The following is a 20161-nucleotide window of genomic DNA, read 5'->3' as shown; positions in this document are numbered from 1 at the left end:
ACCGGAAGGCGCTGTCTACTAACTTTGTAGAGGGGATGTATGGTTTAATTATATAAAACAAAAGCAGAGAAAATACACCTAACCTTTATTTACATACAATTCAAATTAAACATGTGACAAATAGAAAGAACAACAAAAACATTAACAACCATTTAACATAAAATGAGAGTGCCAGGCTCACCTAGAGCTCCTGTGGGGAAAGAGCATGGCAGAGAAACCCACGATCGTTGCTCTTACCACCCAAATATAAATACAAAACAACCGCTAACCAAAGGCATAAATTAAGAACCTTTGCTAATGATAAATAAGACCTGTCTCATTTAATGTGTCACTAAATGTCATCTGTTACCTCATATTAGTCATACACACTTCCAAGTAAAACTGAAGAGGTTTGGTGTTAGTTAGCCGGCAGAGCCGGAAGGTACTGGAGTCCCATACGGGAGGCAATCCAGCTATAGTTGAGATTTCGGAAGATCCTTCATAACACTGGAGTCCCATACGGGAGGCAATCGAGCTTAATCCAGATTCGTTCCGCACGGGCGAAAATGTTAGTAAACTCAACAAGGCTCGTATAGACGTATGACATAAAGTGAGCACAAGAAATCAAAGAACAACCTAATCATGATAAAACAAGTTAAATGTGAAACAAAGAAGTCGTTAATGCAATATCTGGGCAGTCACGACAATATACATATTTTAACATGTAATAAATAATGAGCAATCTATAATAATAATTGTAACAATTTTATATTAGAAAAATATACGCCCCTGAGCGTAAGACAATGAAGGCTAAACATATACAGAATTATTATCATGAAACATCTATATTTTACGTATAACGTAATCGTGGCAAAAACAAGTTAGATGTGAAACAAAGAAGTCGTTATTGTAATGTCTGGCAATCAGGACAATACATATATTTTTAACATGAAATAAATAATGGGCAAACTTTAAGTATAATTATAACAATTTTACCTTGGAAAAATATATGCCCTTGAGCATAAAGCAATGGAAGCTAAACTTACAAAGAATTATTATCATGAAACATCTATAATCATCACAATCATAAGATTATATAGAACAATTAACAACAAAGTACTTAAAGAATATTACCTGCTAACTAATAACACTTTAAACAATTAACTTTTCACTACTTTGACACACTGACCGCCGATCGTCTTACTACCGATCTCTACACCGTTCGCACTTCTACTGCCTATCTTCAACTCTATTGGCTTCCTTCCAGAATTTCCTACCTAAGTGCCTGTTTTTTGTGCTTCCTTCTATCGACAGTTAATATTACTTTCTCATTATTATACAACACCCATGTAACAGGTGACGTGGAAGTTGATAAGATAAGTACGGTTTTGCACATTGTATTGCATAAAATTGAAAAAATTGTTGAAATTAGTAAATTAAAATATAATACATTATTACTAATCAATATGGTCATTAATACAATGTTTTCAATTTCATCGATTTGAATAAACTTATGTATTAAAATCAACAACTGCGGGACATTGATAAATGTGTTAAACATCAAGTAGTCGACAGTGGTACATTATGAATAGAATAGAATAGAAGTTTATTGACCATTCACATACATAAGTACATTGTCGGTCATAAAATCAGGTACTTATCAAGTACTGGTACAGATATATGAATTAAAATTGTTAATATATAAAAAAAGTGATACAGTAAGAAATTTTTAACAAACTTTTGAAAGATTTTACAAGACATCTGTTTGATTCTATTGTTTTAAAATGATTAACAAAGTTATAAATTCCAATTTGTAGTTTATTATTTTTTGTAACGTTAATACGGGAAAATGGAATAACAATAGTCTCAGCATGCCTGGTATCGTGTTGGTGTACGTTGCAGTGACTGACCAAATTCCCATTTTTATGAGCTGGTGCTGTTGATATTACAGATTTACCTAAGCTCGAGGTATTTCTCACATTCAGGTTTACAGAGCTACTTCTGGTGTTATGGCTGTGCTGCTTTAGTATGTAGTGCTGATCAGTAAGTGCATTAATGCCTATGCTCTGATTCATTATTATAATTATATCTTTTTGTTTAATAATCTCTTCCAAGATATTTAATCTTGGTACTAAATTTTATCATGTGACAATTCTAGTATCTTCAACAATATCAACTTCATTTTCTGTTACTTTAGAGGTGTCACCACAGCAAACAATTTTGCCTGAATCCAATGTTGTCATATTTTTTTAAAATTTTACACATCCCTGTAATGTATAAGGCGGTCACAACTAATACATTTCAGTCCAATTTTAATAGATTGTTTACATCTCACACATGAATTAAGAGTGTCTTTAATTGTGTCTTTATTGGAAACACTAAAGTTAATGTGTCTTCCATATCTTTCATCTGTAACCAAACACAACAGATCCTCAAACAATTTTACAACCGTCCGTATGGTACAGAATACAAATAGTAAACACCTTTTCGATTCAAAACTATCACTTTGTCAGATATGAGTTAAAACCAATAAACTATGAGCTGCAAACACTACTAGATACTTATTACACAAAGTGGAGCAGTACACAACTTTATTACTTTTTTAAACGGGGAAGTTCTCAAAATTTTTATAAATTTTGGAGAGCACAGTAAGTAGTAAATCGAACAGGCATCAGTCAACTCGACAGTCAATGAGAATGAAAGGAAGGCTTTCTTCATACCTTTACATCATTTTTTTTTGTTATGTGTTGAACATATCTTGGTAAGCTCTATATTTTCTACGAAAGTGTGGTAAGACCTGTAACTGGACGTATCTGTGCTACAATTTTGTGAATTTTCCATGTATTATAAAGAGCTTTATATGAAATTAGTTTTGATGTGGTTTTATTCGCAAACGGCTACAAATTCTGTACGTCTCTGGAAGAGTAACAATGAACACCCACGTTTTCGAAATAATTACTGTTGCTGAAATTTTAGACACAGCAATATATAATTTATGATAGCAACAGAACGTGTTTTAATGCCTTGTGAGTAGGAAAATCCGTGCCGTAGAGATAATTTCGTAAGTATAGGGGTCGGAATGAAAACGAGGTAGTTACAAGGGTTGGTCACTTAACACGCATTATTGTATATAATAAGGTACAATATATCTTTAAATATTCATATATACAACTCAGCATTTGTGTTTCTACGGTTGGGTGGGTTTGATCAGATTAAAAGGGTAGATATTACAACGGGGGAAAACTGAAGTTGGGCACGTAATCTCGCGAACTCGACTGCATAAATGAAAATAAATAGTGCAATAGTTTAGAGCAGAGTAAATACGCCACCATAGACATGTGCAAATTTTAAAATGATTTTATCGACGGCGTTCATGTAGGGCGATCCAAAGGTCACTCATACCATCCAAGTGCTGGACTAGGAAATATCCAACGAAAGTCATTAAATGATAGGAATTTTTGTCTTATTTTTTTGACATGATGCTTTTGCTTCGTAGTATACTTGCTCCATAAATTAGTGTATATTCCTTAAAAAATAGCAGCTCTTAGAGACCTCTGCAACCAGATCACTTTTTTCAGTGTAAGGTTAAGCAAAAATAATTTCATAAAAAACATCTTTCGACTGACCCGGTATCACAAGGACCTGTTTAGTCAGTTTTTAAATTTGATCAGGTTTTCACGCCAAAGATAAATAAATTCAGACTGGAAAATTTAGGTAGCACAGGTAGGTGTAATCCTTATTTTGTTCTTTATTTGATATACAGTGTGGACTATTTTAGTGATACATGTATTGGTATATCGGGATATATAAGAGATGGGAAAATGCTTAAATGGGCAAAGTTTTAGTTGCTAACTCTTTAGGTTTATGAGTTATTTTGCAAAAAAGTAAATGTGGCGTTTTCAGAAATCGTCTGTAACTTAGAGAAATTTTTAAAATCTGAAAACGCTTTTTAGAGCTAGTTTTTTAGAGGAATTTGATATTATTTAGATTTTCATTGCAACGTTTCAATTGTGAGGAACCATCTCATCAATTCATCAACTTTCTTTTTTCTTATGGGCGCCATATTGAGTTGTAAGCTAAGCAAATAGGAGCATTTTTTGGCTTTTCAATGATATAACCTAACAAAAAATTTTAGAAACAACCTCAAAAAACAATATTTTAATATTTTTACATAATTTTAATTATGCATAATTTTTTTAAAATTATAGTCTCAAATGGTCTCAAATTTTCATAAAAGCTTACCATTAATGTCATGGTGTTGAATGAAAACAAATACGCTTCGCGTTATTCCAATAAAGAAAAATTTGATATATTGGAGTGCTTTATTAAAAACAATAGAAAAGCAACTGTGGCTTTAAACAGTTATATTGGAAATTATCCCGAAAGACAACCACCAAATGAAATGTATTTTTTTAAATTTATTATAAATTTGAGAAGTATGGAATAGCTACATGCTAAGAACTATGAAAGAGATAATAATAACTGGGGCAATAATAATAGTGTCACTCTAAATATTAACAATTAACTCTATGTTAACAATAGTTCAAAATGACAAATGACAAATGAATACATTATTATTGTAACGAACATTCATAGACTACTAATGGGTCTTTTTTTTGTAAACACGAGAACATTACTTCATTTTTTCACTCAACGCCATGATTAATGATAAACTTTTATAAAAACTTGAGACTGTTTTATAATAGTTTGGAAAAATTATGCGATGTTGCCAGATTTATTTAAAAATATTAAAATTATTGATTTTTAACGTTGTTTATGTTTTTTTCTAACTTATTGACAAGACAAAAAAATGCTCTATTAGCTTAGCTTAAAATTTAATATTGCGCCCATAAGAAAAAATAATTCTGATGACGGTTTCTCGCAACCAAACCGTCGCAATGAAGATGTAAATGTACCTTGGAAAACTTACTATGGAAAAGTGTTTTCAAATTATAAAAATTCCTTTAAATAAAAAAGTTATAGACGATTTTCAAAAACGTCGTATTTACTTTTTTCAAAGTAACTCAAAAACCTGAAGTGTTAGGACCAATCTGCAAGAGCCATTAAGCAACAAAACTGTATAAAACTTTCCCGAATTAACCGTTTTTCTATATCTTATTGTTCCCAAGACACCAATACATGCATCACCAGAATGGTCCATACTGTATATTACAATGCAATAAAAAATTTGATATATCGTACCTAAATTAGTGTTGAAGAATAATTAAGAACTGATACTAATGTGTGACTATACGACCAAAACAGCTCTGAAGCTATCTCTTGTTTATTCTATACCTGTGATAACATTTTGTAAATGCAATATGTATGTCAAAGAAACAACAAAAACAAGAAAAAGGGAAAATATTAACTCCAAGTGGAGTGATGTTTTGAAATTTAATACAAATCAACAATTCATTACATTCAATGCACCATCGACGAAATAATTAATGAAGCACGATTTTACACCAAGTAAGTTAAACACGACAAGTTTTTATAGGTATAGAAAGTGGCAAATTAATCTTATAAATTTCAAATAGAAACATAAAGTACATGTGGTTGCTTTGCCGTGAGGTAAGTCCAGAACATATTTACCGCTTTTTTATTAAATTTATGTAACCTTCAATGAACAAACTTATGAACACTTAATAAAATACAGTAAACATTTCTTTTGGCCTTGCCTTCCTAAGTATATTTATGTAAAAGTAAATTAGAATATAACAAACAAAGGAATAAGAAATTTAATAGAAGTACTAAAGAAGCTCTGGGAGAACTGCATTGAAATCTCATCACAGAAGGCAAAGATGAGAATTTAGTAGGCCTGGTAAAAGTGTGCTCCAAACGGACCTTCTGGATCAGTTTAATGAAAAAACTGAAAGACTAGTTATGGGTTCTAGCAAATACCTACACGGAGAAGAAAGTCGTTGACCCAGCAAATTTAAATCCCATCTGGTTCATTCTTGACAACACGTTCATTATTCGGCCTCATGGATTTAACATCATAAAAGGATTCCTTAACCAGCTCCGACTAAAGAGTTGGAAGAAAATACCCTGTGTTCCTAGATGTCCTTGTCAAGAGAAAACTGACACTGATAGATATCTGAACACTGAGTCTCATCAAGTATTGTCGATACTTGTCGACTGTCAGTACTTAGAGAAATACCTGGCAACTTATCTTATCTTCTTGATATACGCTGACAAGGTAAACGCATCTTAAGAAAATACAAGCATATCAAGGAAGATAGTTACAGCCTTTCCCAATAGAGCTCCAAGACGAGCTACAAGACCGATTTACTCTAACGGTCGATGTATACAGTATTCCGTGGCATTCCATGTACATACGGAAAAGTATACCCACATTGAGCGCAAATGTCACTTCAAGAATAACAACGTAGAAAAATCAGCAAATGTGGAGCAAATACAGAAACAAGACAAGCGATGGACCTAACTAATAAGGGAATTCTGGTAAATATGTTGGCCAGGACTCTACAGGGAGGCAAGAGAAATCCATAAGAGTCAAGATAGTCAATCAAGATGAGGGTTTGGAACTACTTGGCGTTTGGAAACGACTCATCCGCAAAAATCAAGGCCAGAAACGATAGGGACTAATGACTACAAGCCATGGGTCAGAACGTCATGGATATCTAAATCGACGACGTATTTGTCAGACCGCAATTTGTTCAACCACATACGAAATATATTTTTGATTAATTTAACATCAAATGGTTATTTTCTTCACAATTGTAAATTTTTCGCAATTGCCAAATAGATTTTGAGGAGTCTAGTTGATATCACCTTTTATCATGTAAGCATTGAAATAAAAATGATTTGCTATTTCTTCTCCGTCTTCAGTTTAAAAAAAATTACTTAGTCTTTGATAATGTAATGAAATGATAAATTGAACAGCGTTGTTCAACCTTTTCCTTTAGTATTAAAACATTTGTGGGTACACATGCCGCAAGTGACCCATTTTAAGTGTTGCGCCAAGAGCGCCAGCCCGACGCCGCCCGGACGCACCAGGGTTCCCGGAAGACAACCCCGGCAGATTGGCGCCAAGGCCCGGTTCTTTTTGGGGGGGCTTCCCCCCAGGGGGGGCTTTTCCACCAACCTTTGGACCCTTCACCCGTTTTTTTTTCATAAGCTTAGTTTTCAATAAAAATAGTTTATTTGTACCGTTGAGAGAGCGTTTTATTTTTGCTGTACAGCGAAAGCAACCCTCAAGTGGTGACCCCGACGTGATTTTTCAACCGACGTGATTTTGCAACTGACGTGATCTTTTCAGTGAAAGTACGCGACTTTTTTGTACAATTAGAGTGGTTTATTTCGCGTAACGCAGCAAGCAAACATGAGCCTCAAACAAGAAAACTACGTCACTTGAGGGTTGCTTTTGCTGTACATCAAAAGCAACCCTCACATTTCTTGTCTAAAATAATATGTATTTCAATTTCATGATTACTTTTTCAAAAATGAACAAAGTGTAACAGAAGTGATTATTCTTTTTGAAACAAAAATATTTTTTTCTACAATTTTTCCTGTGTGTTTAACGTTCCTTCCAACCTATATATTACCAAGAACTGACCTGTGGCGTTAAAAAAGAAAAGTATGTAGTAGAATACAAAAAGGTACTTATATTACCTTTCTAGACATTGACCGACCTTTAGATAATACTCTTATACAATTATCCTTGCATTGAAAGGAAAGGAAAATTATAAATCGCAGATAGACTGCAGGCTAAGGCGATGCCTTAATAGAAGAGGTTCCTAATATTCTTTAAAAAAGAGAAAATGAAAAAAACCTGGATCCATACAAAAACGTAACTGTTCTCTACAACAATAGTAACAAACACCTTTTTTTAGTTGGAATGACTCAAATTTCTCCTAACTTCATCACCACTAAATAATTTGTGTTCAAATTCAACCTGCTGTCTAAAGTCCATATCCTCAATGATTCTTGAGCAATCGATCAGTTAAATTTGAAGTATCGTAAATTCCTTAGGAACTGTTTTAGATCTTTTTTTATTTTACAAGAAGAATAACTTTGAAAAGGTAGTCGTTGCGTCTACCTAACACCCACGAAATTCCTACAGGAGGGAGGAGGTATTGCTTCTAACGATATTTGATTCACACTATCAAACTACCTCTATCTCGGAATTTTCGTATTCCGGCAAGCAACCGCAAAGATTTACATAGATTTTGCTCAACTAGATCGTAAATTTTCATAGAAAATATAACTTCACGCTGTTCACTTAATATCTGGAATAAGGAAATATCATCGTCTTCCGCAGCTCATAATCTAATAGCAGCCGCGAGTTTATTCCTATTTTCGGTTCCGTCTCCTTCTTTCAGCGGCTCGGACCCGTAAATTAAATCTGGATTCATTACATGGAACTGTATCTCCCGTTTTGCTATCCAAGTTTAATCAATCATCGTACGGGCTGAGACGGCTGCATTGAAAGAATGTTAAGTTCGTGCTCTAACCGAAAGCCGGATTGGATTATTTATGACTCGAATACTCATTGCTGTAAGAAAACTAATTAATAATTTTTCGCGGCCTTCGTCTTGTCGCTCGAGAAGTCAAGATGGTGAGAGGGAAATCCGTAAGCCGGAGTAAGACGGATGATTAACTAATGAATCCCGAAATCAGTTCTGACGTAAATTCTATTATAGGTATATTTAAAACGAAGTAACAAAACGACTTTAATGGTTTTAATGAACACAATGTTGTTTTAACATGTTTAATTCAATAACCAGCAATTGTAACAGCGACGGTGCAATATGTTTTCAGGACTGATTTCTTACGATTTTTTTACCTAAATGGGTTTTACGATCCTGCAAAAAAATGAGAATTTAAACAAGGCAGCTCCCGTATAGTAGCCACCCATACCTGTATGTAAGATTTGAACAGTAACAACAGTGACATCAAAATTAGGAAAAATCTGCAAGGTTTTAACAAGTATTTTTGTTATAAGAACTTTCTTTCTTATAAGGAAATTTCCCTTTAACTAGACCATATGTTTTTTAAAACACACAAATATTTAACTACTAGTGTGCCTCTTACTTCATAGACAATGAAACCTAGTTTTGTTATTGGTTTGATACTGATCATCGCAAAACAAACATTCAAAATTAGAGACAATTATGAATTTTAATTTCTTACATGTTGCCATTAGATATGCAGGGCAAGAAGGTACCTCTCATTGTTGACATTTCCCACAGCTTTAAGAGAAGTTAGACCGTCAGCAGCCAACATCATCAGATGTAAGTACACTGTAAGAAAAATTGGACTTATTTACACTCAATAATGCAGCAATTTCTGTCCACACCTGATTGAGTGAAATTTTCCTCTATTGGTATGAGTACAACTACAATTTTATTAATGAAACTTTCAGTTTTAGTTCAAATATTATCAAAAATGTGTAAAATTATCAAAATGCCCAATATTGACTAAAAATATATTCGATAATTAGTCAATGGATTCACTCCGTACTTCAGTCAGACCGATTTATTTACAGTGTAAATATGACTTAAAAAGAGGCAAATCGTTAATTAAACTAATACAATATAATAGTAATTTTGATTTAACTGCTAGCGTAGCTACGAGTACTTAAATAAAATTAGCGGAGGATCTCCATTGGTTCAAGAACGAGATGTAGGTACCTATTTTCACTAGTAAAGTAAGTAACTGACAATCGATAACATAACAAGAGCGTACTCAAGCGCAGAAGCTGTCACTTTCAAAACTGCTCATGGCTGACGTGTTGGGGGGAAGGACCTCATATCGATGGAAACAGTGTAACTTATGGTTAGGCAAAGATTATGAGAAGCATCTTACACTAGTCCTGAAAGAACTGCTAGAAAGAATATTGTAATGTTCTAGCACTTGAGGTTCGTGGTGTAAATAAAAGCACCCAGTATCTCAGGTATTTATCTCTAGGTCGCCGAACAGTTCTTATTTATTTACAATAAGGTACACATACACAAATTACATAAAAATCATCAATCTGACAGTTACTAAAAACAACTCTACTTTCTATATATTTTCCAGTGCTTGAAAGGGCTTGTCTGGTTTATTGACGTGTCCAAGACAGACGAGCGCTCAGAGGTGGGTCTATTACATGCGACCAGAGGTGATTTTATTTTATTTTCTGAAGAAGTATGCCTTGGTTTTCTAGGCTGAGGTATTCACCATATCTGCTTGTGTGCAAACAAATCGCAGAAGGAAGGATATATGAAAATATACATAGGTAGACAGGCGGAGTTACATGCGATTTTGTCCCATAAGATCACCCGCTCGGAGTCCTAGAGTGCTTCCACCCTATCCATGTTGGGGTGGAATAATTTATGAAGCTGACTTGAGTTCTCAGTCACAGAAATGTGACGGACAAGAAAAGAAGGTCTAAGTCAGGTTTCAAACATTCAATTTATGCAGTCAGAACCAATATTGCGACTACTAGGACGTTATCTGAAAAGTCCGTTGATAATTGGTTGAAAAGGCCATCAGTCGAAGAGTGGTCAGGTCAATCTGGTTATCTCGCCCAAGTTCCTTGCAAAGGTCCCATAAGCTGACGCAAATACCATAACTCTATAACTAGAATTGTCAAAAGATTTTCAACAGACTTCTTAGATTGAGGAAGCAAGGTGCAGGTTATACAAACGAATTTTCTTTTTCTCTTTTATGGTCTCTATTTTTGAGTACTTGGCAAGTCAGAAGTACTAGGTTTCCATACACATTCCCTCTCATAGTGCCTCTTTAATCGTGAAAAGGTACAAATGGGGTAGCTTTTGTCTCACCTCAGAACATCATGGAGACTTCACCAGAGCCAGTGCTTGCATTCCCATGAGTTTTGAACTCTGTTAGCGGCATACGCGACATACAAATGAAAACCAATAATATACGGTGTTTCAGTTTTAATCTGTCAGACTTCGAGAACAAAAACAATAATGGTACTGTTATAAACGTATTTCGAAATGAGGCTTCCGAGATTCAGGGTGTTTAAACGTCCCCAAAAAAAATCATTATTAATAATAGAGGTATTTCAAGTAAATTTGGTATACGTTATAATGGGTGAAATTTCCATAAAATACTCAAGACTCTTGCAGAAATAGTAGTACGTTCCTGTGAAAACTTCATATTTTCTGAAAAAATGCGAACAAAATACCTACCTCTTAAATTTTGTTGTCTCTGATTCAAGGTAAATTTAATTGATCTGATTTGATTTAATCATATTTGATTGAATCAAATTTCAGATCAGATCAGATTTGATTGGATCAGATCTGATCTGATCAGATTGACTGTCTTTTTTGATATTAGACAAATGCAGAGGGTGTATTTAAAGTTAGCAGCACAAATGCTACCTTTATAATCTCGAGACTAAAATATGATAATTGGGCTAAATGTAGCTACTTTAGTTGTTCCATTGCAAGGTGTTTCAATTTGTAAAAACATTAGAAATTCCCAAATATATACAGCGTGGTAAAAAAGTTCTGCATACAATTCATATTTTCGTTAAACAATTTTTTTTTCGAAAAACGGTGAGACCCGTCGATTTTTATTTGATCCAGGGCACCTTGTTATGTGGAAAAATTTTTTTTTCGATAATCCACTTACGGCAGCGATGACATAATTTTTTTTTAAATGACAACGCATATTTTTTTCGTTCGAAATTGATGACAGTGATAATTATCTAAACAACGGTGTGAAAATTTCGATGTCTTACATAACAATTTTTTTTAGAAAAATGCACCTTAAGTTCTTGAATGCAATAATTTGCTGTTTACGGATCAAATGCCTTAGAAAAAAATTTATTCGGCAGAAAGCATTTCAGATAACTTAAGTTGCAACTGGTGTTATGTAATATTTGCGGAATTATTCATCAGATATTGTCAGGATCCTGATTAAACTGCAAAATTTAGAACCAAGTTCAACCGCACAAAATCCAAATAGTATGTAGCAAATTAAGGTCGACTTTTTGTCTTCGAGTTTGCCGATAAATTCCCCAAAAAAAAAAGATCCAAAGAAATGTTTACTTGAAAGGAGTAGATTACCTGAAATATTGAAGACTAAAAATCAGTACCGATTTAACATTCTTTGGTGAAATCGTTTAATTCGAAATGGCAAAACTTAGTGAACGCGAAAGAATTGATATTTTGAGGATGATTGGTTTCGGCGATAAGTTACGAACCCATCAAGAAGCTTGCCAATTATTTAATGCAACGTACCCTGACAGACCACCAATTACGCAATCTACGGTTAGTAGGGTACTGGCAAGGTTTGAGGAAACTGGTAGTGTGAAAGATGCTCCTCGTGCGGGTCGTCCTAGAGTAGATGATGAAACTAGATTGAATATCCTGGTGGAGCTCCAGGACAACCCTCATTCTAGTACAAGGTCGATTGCATTGAACAATGATATTTCACATGTAACTGTGGTGAACTTTCTCAAAAAAGAGAAATTTCACCCCTATAAGGGTCACTTGATACATGCATTGACTGAGGACGACCCAGACCGCCGTCTCCACTTTTGTGAAGATTTAATGCATCGATGTAACGGAGACCCCGACTTCCTCAAGAACATAATTTTTTCTGACGAGGCTACTTTTTATCTTAATGGATCGGTGCATCGACATAACTGCCGGTATTGGTCTCAGGAAAACCCGCACTGGGTGCAAGAAGTAGATCATCAGCACCCCCGAAAGGTGAACGTTTGGGCGGGAATAATAGGGCGTCGTATTTTAGGCCCGTATTTTTTCGAGGAAAATTTAACTGCTGCTCGCTATTTGGATTTCCTGCGGTTCGATTTGGTCCCAAGCTTAGCAGAGTTATTCCCGAACAACGAGGATCCTGATATTCCTGAGGAAAGAATTTGGTTTCAGCAGGATGGTGCACCGCCCCATTATGGAGTGCAAGTACGGGAGTACTTGAATAACACGTTTACTGGCCGGTGGATCGGGCGACGCGGAACAATCGAGTGGCCTCCGCGTTCGCCTGATTTAACACCTCTAGACTTTTTTTTGTGGGGCTATTTGAAATCGCGTGTGTACACAAACAGACCAGGTGATTTGGAAGAACTTAAAAACCGTATTCGTTTTGAAATAAATCAAATCGACCCGGGAATGCTTGAACGAAGTGTAGACGGCGTTTACACACGCTTAGGACAATGCCAAATGGTACAGGGTGGGCAATTCGAACAATTTCGCTAGACTTACACAAACATTAGTGTAATTTTACTCGTTTGAAATGTAATTTTGTCAACTTTGTCCTTTTCGGAGCCATTAATAGTGTAAGTAGACAATTATCACTTATAAGAACTTAAGGTGCATTTTTCTAAAAAAAATTGTTATGTAAGACATCGAAATTTTCACACCGTTGTTTAGATAATTATCACTGTCATCAATTTCGAACGAAAAAAATATGCGTTGTCACTTAAAAAAAAATTGTCATCGCTGCAGTAAGTGGATTATCGAAAAAAAATTTTTCCACATAACAATGTGCCCTGGATCAAATAAAAATCGACGGGTCTCACCGTTTTTCGAAAAAAAAATTGTTTAACGAAAATATGAATTTTATGCAGAACTTTTTTACCACGCTGTATGTAGATGTTTAACGTAAATTAATGAAACTTGCTGTGGCGACTTAACTGAATAAAGGAGAAAATTCCCTGAAATTGCATATAGCGGCAGAGATTCGACATTTCAATGATGCTAAATCTCCACCATTGGTTGCTAAGGAGTCTTTATTGCAGTATTTTATAGAAAATTAGCTCAACATGCCAATTTTAGTTCAAGTACCTCTATTAATTAAGAGGATATTTGTAATAAATTAAATTTTTGAGGGCTTTTAACACCCTATATCTCCCAAAATATTCCGAAATATATTTATAAGACAAATTACCATTATTTTTTGTTGTTTTGCCCGCTCCTAAAGTCTGATAGATTAAATGCAAATTTGAAACTATGCGTCGACTATGCAAAGCTGCCGCAACAGGCCAAGCCAGTGATGTGATGCGGTTAAGGACATATTGTTAATCTGATAGTGCCTTAAGGCGGTAAGGTAATATCACAGTAGAGGAGCATTGCCAGGATTATTAATTTCAATTTATTACTTCAATTAATCTTACAATGGCTTACCGCAGTGATAGCTAAGAGGTGATGCGGCAAACTGGAGTGCAGGAAGTATATAAGTCGAAATAATTATTCATCTAAATTAATGGATCATATCATTTCCTGCTAGGATTTGGGTTAGGCAGGCATTGTCGCAGATAATGTAGGAAAACTGTTATTAGCCATTTATAGGGTCGCAGCCAACACATATGGAGATCGAAATGGGATTCCGCTAAAGATATTCAACCCATAAATGTTTAATATCAAATGAATTGAGGATGTTATAGAAAGTAGATACGACAATGTTGTAAGTATGTAAATGGAATAATGAATGTATGCCAAATTTTGTAATATACGGTGCGGTTTTATTCAGTTGGATTCTTTGTTGTTGAAGATATTTTATTTTACTGCACTTTCCAACATTTTGGCACCATCTGGATAGGAACGCTAACTTCAATTACTAAATAAAATTTGTATTTGCTGTATTAACCTAAAACAGTTTTGAATTAGCAGTATTTAGAAAAATTATTTAGCTTACTAAAGTTTCCATTTAAATTTGTTGTTATGATCAAATGTTTGAAAAGATACGAAGATGATTTTCTGAATCTACTTGAAAAGAATTTTGTTGAAACCAGTATCTTCCTGTTGAAAAGAAAATTTCTAGAGCTTTTCCGTGCACATTGCTATTAGAATATTAAGATTAAGATTAATAATATGAGGATTAATCTTATAAAGAAATAAAACGATATAATAGGTTTGTTTCTGCAGGAGTTTCAAACTGTTTTCAAACTATCAGATACACTCGGCCACTTAAGTTGTTACATAATTGTATAAAAGTATATATGTTCACGAATCGATTGGCCAAATATCTCTGATAGTTTCAAATCATTCCTCAACTACTGCAGAAACAGACCGGCGCCGGCGACCAGACGCGTACCCATGCCTACGACCGACTCCACACACAGGTACTCTCCAGCAAACCCTCAAACCGTCAATACGTCTTTTTCTATACAACTTAGTTTTCAATAAAATACTTTATTATTACCGTTGAGAGCGTTTTATTCTTGCTGTACAGCGAAAGCAACTCTCAATAATAATATAGACCTACTTCACAAAAATCATTCAAGAAACTATTTTTGCTAGTCGTATCCGGAAACTTGAGCTCTACGTGTCGCTTTGATTTCAATAATTAGTTATTTTTTCATAAATGTATTGTAGGACATTGTAGAAATAGAAGTGAACAAGTTGGTGAAAAGAGCTGAAAAGTTACCTTCTCTAGATAAGTAAAATGAGCAATATATAAAACGTAAATTTGAACTATGCCATTTCTTGGTTAAGGTCAGAGTATTCCAGGGTTGACTTTATAATTTTGTTCGCACACATAATAGTGCAATGGTAACCGTGATATTATAAATTGTTAATAAAATAATGAATAAATGATTGAATCATATTTTTAATAATTATTTACTTTACCTAAAAGTCTCCAATTTATATGAAATTTCTCCAATTCCCGTAATTTTGAGGGAGATGAAAATTAATATGATATAATTTTATGCGATCGAAAAAATAACAAAAAAATTATTTCAAATTCATGTTCAGCACCCTGGAAAAGGGGGGTTGGTAAAATTTGATCAGAAAAATCAGAGTTTTATGGTAAAATAAATAATTACCAAATTTTTACACTTGCTTCAATTTTTCGAATCTAATATTTTAATTTTTACAGATTTCCATAGGATGTTGACAAACTACAGATAGGTGAAAGCTTTTAAAAGACAGGATTGGATAGATACCATCAAAATTTTCACGTATACGTTCTAATCACTTTGAAGAAATTTTTTTAATTTTCAACAAAAATGTGGTCCGCAAATTAGCAAAAAATGCAGTGCAATCTACCAGAAATAATAAGTAATTATACTTTATATGCATATGCACATATGTTCAAGTTTGACCTAGAACACTCCTGTAACATTTGCCTGGACCATGCGATTTGAATGATTTTTTTTGCATGTACGACTCTCCGAATACTTAGTGAACATTTTAATGCTCACCACATAATTTTATAAAAGTTATCTTCACTGATACTTTTTTATGAACATGAACAGTCCCAATCTTCAGATTCTTTTACGTCTCCTATCAGCCAACCTACCACGTCGCAGTCATCATATTCTGGCCTAAATAGTACATCTTCGATATCAACTTTGAATATCACGGATAATGAATAGATTACTTAAACATTTTAGTGATGATACCCAAAGAAAGAAGAAACTAAAATATGAAGTTAGGCGGCTTTCCTTCATTTCCAATAAACAAAAAAAAAATAACCCGCAGAAAATAAACGTCGTTTAAAAAAGAAAAATGACAATTTAAGAAACAGAATAAATAATAATTTTTTTAGTAACTATAAAAACACCAACCTACACCCAAGCTACAGAAAGATAAAATTGTGTATCATAAACTTTTTAAATGTGAATATATTTGAAAATTTGTATGAACATCAATTTGATAATTTCCCTAACAATTGTAATGATTTAACAGAACTTGTAAGGACTGTATGTGAAAAGTATATTGATGTGAGAAAAATCATGAAGTCAAAATATTTATTTCAGTAAAATCTACGAAGACAAATATTATCTAAACTAACATTACTTAAAAGGCAATAAATATATTTAAATTGTTTTGTAGGTTATAACGAGCGTTCAAATAAAAACGTGGTCAAGTTGGTTCTGAAAATTTGGACGTAGGGCGTGGCGTATAGCAAATGAACTTAAACGTCATCTGTCAAAGCGCTATATCGTCGCTATCAATTTGAATATTTTCGTTTTAAAAAGCGTTTAAAATGGTGTTTTCTCAAAAACAAAAAGTGTTTATCATAGAGTCCTACTTTAGAAATGGACGCAAGATTGATGGAATATGGAAGTATTCTATTGAGGAATGTTTCATAGAATTTCAAAATCAATTTCCCGGCGTTGTTGAGTACAAAATTTTTCAAAGTGCAGTTCAGCGTTGTGTTAATGTTTTCCGTGAAACGGGCAGTGTAACAAGAAAAGAAGGAAGCGGCCGACCTAAAAAGCGGACTGAAGAATTAAAAGAAAATGTCCAACAAATAATGGAAAATGCGCCAAGAACTTCTGTACGTGTTTTATCACAAATGGTGGGAGTATCAGTCGGTACCTGCCACACAGTGTTAAAAAAAGATTTGCGTTTGTTCTCCTATCGTTTAACTTGTCAGCAAGAACTTCATGAAGTTGATTTTCTGCGACGGGCTGTATTTTGTGAAGGGTTTTTAAACAACTACGGTGAACTTCATAATATCACCTTTTTTTCTGATGAAGCCTTGTTTCATTTAAGTGGTTACGTAAACTCACAGAATATGAGAATGTGGTCTTCTGAAAAACCGGTAACTTTTTTGTCGAGGGCCCTCTACACGCTCAAAAAATTGGAGTTTGGTGTGCTCTCAATCGAAGGAGGATTTATGGACCTATTTTTTTTAATGGTACTCTTACTGCGCAAAGGTATAGAGAAGAAATTATCGCTTGTTAACCAGCTGGAAGAAAACGAAATTACAAACTTTTACTTTCAACAAGATGGCGCAAGGGCACATACGGCAGGCGAGACGATGAATATGTTGAGGGAAGTTTTCCAAAATCGACTAATAAGTCTCAATGCTGAACATGAATGTCCACCGAGGTCATGTGATATTACGCCGTGTGATTTCTTTTTGTGGTCTTACCTTAAAAACACTATTTTTGAACTGCCTATTCCTGATTTAAACCATCTGCAGGCTCGACTTATAGACAAGATTCGTGAAATTAACAATACCCCGAGCATCTTAGAAAATGTCTTTAATTCTTTGAGGAACAGGTGTGAAAAGTGCTTGGAACAAGGAGGGGGACACTTTCAGCATCTGCTTTAATTTATTGTTATAACAAGGAGGGGGACACTTTCCGCAGCTCCTTTAATTGTTTGTTATTGTTATCACGATTATTCTTTAAAATAAAGTTATATAGTCATTAAGGTTATTGAAACTGACAGCTGCTATACAGCTCGTTGAGAAATGAGGTTAAGTTGGTCGCTATAAGCTACTCCCTACGTCCAATGTGTCAGAGCCAACTTCGACCACGTTTTTATTTGAACGCTCGTTATAATATAAGCAAGACATTAAAATATATTATTTTCTGAATTTGAAAAATGAATATTTGTCATAAGTGAAAAAAATATTGTTTAATGCGGACTTGTTCACAGGATGCGCGGTCAGATTACCTCGCACATTCCACTTCCTCGCAATTTGCATTCACTGGTATCCGTGCATTGGAATTAGATACAGCCAGTCTAGGTGGTCTATGGTGGCGACAATCAAATAAATAAACAGTAGTAATCTGTATTATGCTAGTAAGCGGCAATAGGTGTTATAGTAGCATACGTAAGCTAAATCTGTGGTCAAACCGTGTGCTACTGACTGCCATAAAAACATGTGCCAAACACTCGACCAATCAAAGTGTCAAACTCACTCACACACGCATTAACGACCACGAGCAAAAAAACGGGGACTGTTCACCGACACGCTAAGCCGGCAGAGCAGGCATTAGGACATCGTTGGATACGTATGGAATAAATTGATCGATACGAAGCTTTAGATCAGAGACAGACATGTAGATGTTATTGTACAATGACGCGAATAGTGGAATTACTAAAATGTGAAGTAGATGATTCGCCATCACTAATAAAATAGCATTTATAAAAAACTTCAACTATTTTAGATATGCGATGAAACAGAATGTTGCGTTTTTATGTGATATTGATATTATTGTTTCAATAATTTTAAATTTTATCGAAATTTAATTACCAATATGAAGGAAATAAAATTACTGTTTCAAATAATATTACTGGTCACACGGCTTGTAATCATTTATGAAGACTGTATTAATAACTGCGAATGGTATGAACTTAATTTAAAAGTTTTATTAATATTAAAGCAAATATTATATTTTTTATTTGTGTGGTTCTATTAATTATTCGATTCTACTAATAAAATGAACATGGATAAAAATCTTTTATAGTCTCTCATAACTAAATTACCGCCATCTGTCCACGTAATTACGTACATCTATAAATTTAATAATTCTGCGCCAATCTATCAACCAACTATTCTATTTGTTCGAAAATTTACATGTAATTTGAATTGATTTACGTAAATTTATGTTATGTATTAATACAATGCGTATTGGGCATTTGATTCGAAGCATACATATTTGAGGCCATTTTTCACTAATGGCTTTGAACTGCTTTGTGCATGCTCTGTGGAATCGTTAGTCATCGTAATATATGAATATTATTTCTCTAAATTACTCTAATATTTATATTTCGTCTGTCGAACACTAATTCATCGAACAAATATTAACCTACAAACTGTTTGTTCTCGTATTTTCCAATATTAAATTTAAAAAGTATTTTTAAAGTAAACAGTATCCATTTTCACTTCTACTAAAAATTTTTATATACTTTTTGGCATGTCTCACCAACACGGGATTTTGGATTTTATAGGCGATTGCCTCTGACATGCAGTTCAAGATACATAAATTACAACGACTGCTAGTGTATTTTTATTATACGAGTATAGATAAAAAAAACCTAAGCATTTTATTTCATATGCAAAACTGTATTTAAAATTTTAATTGACTTATTATTATGATTTATGGATGAAATTAAATTTTAGTAAGCTTCGAAAAAGTAATAAATTTTCAAAAGCTTTACTTCAGGGCGCCTGTGATTAGATGATAAATAAGTAAGAGGTTTATTTCGTACTTGATTTATCGTTGGAGTAGCACACAAAATATGCAGATTTGGTTTCTTGGAATAGATTATGATATTTGTTGAGCGCATTTAGTTGTAATTATATTATGAAAGGACTCGTCGTCGATTCATCGTCTCTATTTATTTTAAAACATTACATGTGCATGATGGTCACATGAACACTGCCTCTCCCTTATTGCTACAAATACGAAAAAATTTTTAGAATAAAACTTACACGGACACATACCACAAAGACAATTGGATGTCGCAATGTATATGCCTAGCTTATCTTTTTTAAA

This window comes from Anoplophora glabripennis, unplaced genomic scaffold (assembly GCF_000390285.2).
Source record: "Anoplophora glabripennis isolate ALB-LARVAE unplaced genomic scaffold, Agla_2.0 scaffold142, whole genome shotgun sequence".
NCBI lineage: Eukaryota > Metazoa > Arthropoda > Insecta > Coleoptera > Cerambycidae > Anoplophora > Anoplophora glabripennis.
This window is presented reverse-complemented; position numbering follows the sequence as displayed.